The sequence below is a fragment of the Equus asinus genome, unplaced genomic scaffold, assembly GCF_041296235.1.
Source record: "Equus asinus isolate D_3611 breed Donkey unplaced genomic scaffold, EquAss-T2T_v2 contig_804, whole genome shotgun sequence".
Classification (NCBI taxonomy): domain Eukaryota; kingdom Metazoa; phylum Chordata; class Mammalia; order Perissodactyla; family Equidae; genus Equus; species Equus asinus.
Window position 1 is genome coordinate 2,128,860 of NW_027225521.1, and position 2,632 is coordinate 2,131,491.

Genomic DNA, 2,632 nt, shown 5'->3' on the forward strand with positions numbered 1-2,632 from the left:
CCCGAGCCTGCCCGCCCCCACACGGCACGCCGTGGGGGGCGACGAGGCACCCGTCCCCCCCGAGGGGGACGAGGGGCACGCCTCCCTTACCGACTCGACCCCCCCGCTCCTCAGACACACCAGCGCAGTGGTTACCTGAGGAGGCCGACGGGAACAGGGAACGACACCGCCACTCGGCCTCGGGCGCCTGAGGGACGACCTGGAACGCTCCAGGGGCACCGCCAACGGCCTGGGGAACGCGCTCACGCGCCCGGGAAGGCGCGCGGCGCGGCGGCAACACGGCCCGCCCCACCGCGGGGAGGGCCGCCCGCGAGACACAGCCAAGAGGCACAGGCAGAGCATCCGCCGCGTCACGGAGACCCCGACACCGCCCACGCCACGAGGCACGGGGCGGGGGAGCGAGGTCGGGCCGGATTCCGCACCCCTGCCGCCTCCCACACGCCACTCGCAGCGGGGGAGAACGGGCGAGGGGACCCGCGGGCAGAGCGAGAAGAGCGGTCCCGTTCGCCATGAACGTCCGTCCCTCGTCTGGCACGGCTTAGGCCCGGCCCGGGAGAGCACAGCATCACCACATCGGTCGGCAGCATAACGCGAGGGACCCCCGAGCAAGGGAAGGCCGGCGAGGACAGCGAGCGGAGGAGCCTGCTTCAGCCTCACCGACCCCTCTCCTCCTCCAGCAAGCGCGGGCGACCACCCCAGGACGAGAACGCCTGACACGCACTGGCACGGAGCCGGTGGGATGGGGTAAGTCGCGACCGCACCCGGGTGCCGGCGGCAGGGAGTGCACGTGGTAGAGGACCCCGCGCCCCTAACCCCGCCGCCCTCGGGTACCAGAGACCGGAGGTGGCACCACGGTCGTGGGGGCGCCTGGAACGCACAAGAGCCGGCGCGCAGGCCCCAGCGGGCGGCTCAAGCGGCGGGGGTGGAAACGGGCGTCCGGTTCTCGGCCAGAGCCCGGAGCCCTCCCCGCACACGCATCCAGGCACCCGGAAGCTCTCGGGCGACTGTCACCCGAGCAGAGCGTGTCAGCACTTATCTGGCGGCACAAAACCACCCATTCGGGGGCAAGAATCGCCGCGCCCGGAGACGGGGCCCACCCACGGATCACCAGGGGAACCCCTGGATCACGGCCACGGCCACCAGACCCCAAGCACGACCCCATCGCCACCAGGCCCGGAGCTCCCGGGGCCATCTGGTCGACCCCAGAAGCGTGGCGGCAGGGGGAGCCGGGGACAGCCTCCCCGGGCCGCCCGCGCGGGCCGGGACCGGTCGGTCCCTCCCTCTGAGTCGCCGGGTCAGGACTTAGAAAAGAATTCCGCGGAGGCGCCTCCGGCGACCGGGCCCGGGGCGGGACCGTGGCTCCCGTCGCTCAGCCGGGGCTCCACCTACGCCTCGAGCCGGCCCCCTCCCGCCTCCGGACAAAGACGCGACCCGCGAAACTCGGAGAGAGAAGTCCGGTCCGACGGCCCGGACCCACCCCGGGCACGCGTCCGGGCCGGGGACGCCCTCCCCGGCCCGCCCTCGAGGGCTCCCGGGGCCGGTCCACGCTCTTCTCCAGGGCGGGACTTGGAAAAAAAAACTGCCACGGAGGAGGAGGCATCCGAGGACCGGGCCCGGTCCCCACCGCCAGAGCCGGTCGACTCGGAAGACCAGTGGGGAAAAGGCCAGCCCGGCGGCCGAGCCCGTCGCGCCCTCCACGGGCCTCCCCCGCAAGGCCCCGGCCGGTCGCCCACCTCCGGAGCGGGGCGCGGAAAGGGGATCGGCGACGCGGAAGGCCCGACCACCGGGCCGCCCTCGGGACGACGGCCGGGCACGGGACGAGCTCCCTCGCCCGTTCCCCCGCGGCGGCCCCCCACCCCCTCCCGGGGACGGAGGGGCACCGGCGGCTGCTGGTCGACCCGTCCGGGAGGCCCCACACCCCGGCCGGCACCGGGCGGCGCGGCGACAGCCACCTCCCTCAGTAGCCTGCACCTCCAATCTCCGGCGAGCGGGCGTCGCGCTCACGCCCCGGCGCCACCGGGCCAGATCCCGCCAGCGACGCCGGCCTCCCGGGACTCTGCCTCGGTCACCGCGGCCGAGTCCCGTCCCTTGGCCCGCGTCGCCGGAGCTCCGGAGGAAAGAGACGATATAAAAGCGGCCGCCAGGTGGCACCCGGCGACCGACGACCGCCTCAGCGGGACGGAGCCGGAGCGCGGGCCCGCCGGGGAGCACAGCCGGGCCGCCGGGCCGCCCGATCCCGTCCCGGAGCCCCCTCGGACCCAGCCTCCCGGCCCAGTGCGGCCCCGGGGCGTCCGCCCGCGGGCTCCCGGCCGCCAAGGCGCAGCCCCAGCCGCAGGAGGGGGACTCGGAAAAGGTTTCTCGGGCGATCACCGGGAAGGGGAAGGGGAGAGTTCCCCCCAGAGAGGCCAGGGGGCGGCCCGGGCCGGGCTGGGCCGGTGCGGCCGGGAGGCCGCCGCTTCCCGGAGCGGCTGGAGCGCCCCCGGGGTTCCCGGGAGGACTTAGAAAATCAGGGCGGGCGGGGACGGTCAAACCGAAACCAGGCACGTCATCCGAGAAGGACCGTGATGACGGGAGGAGGAAAGCTTTCCAGTCCAGAGGGCCTGTCGAAGGCAGGCGGAGAGTCTACCCGCTG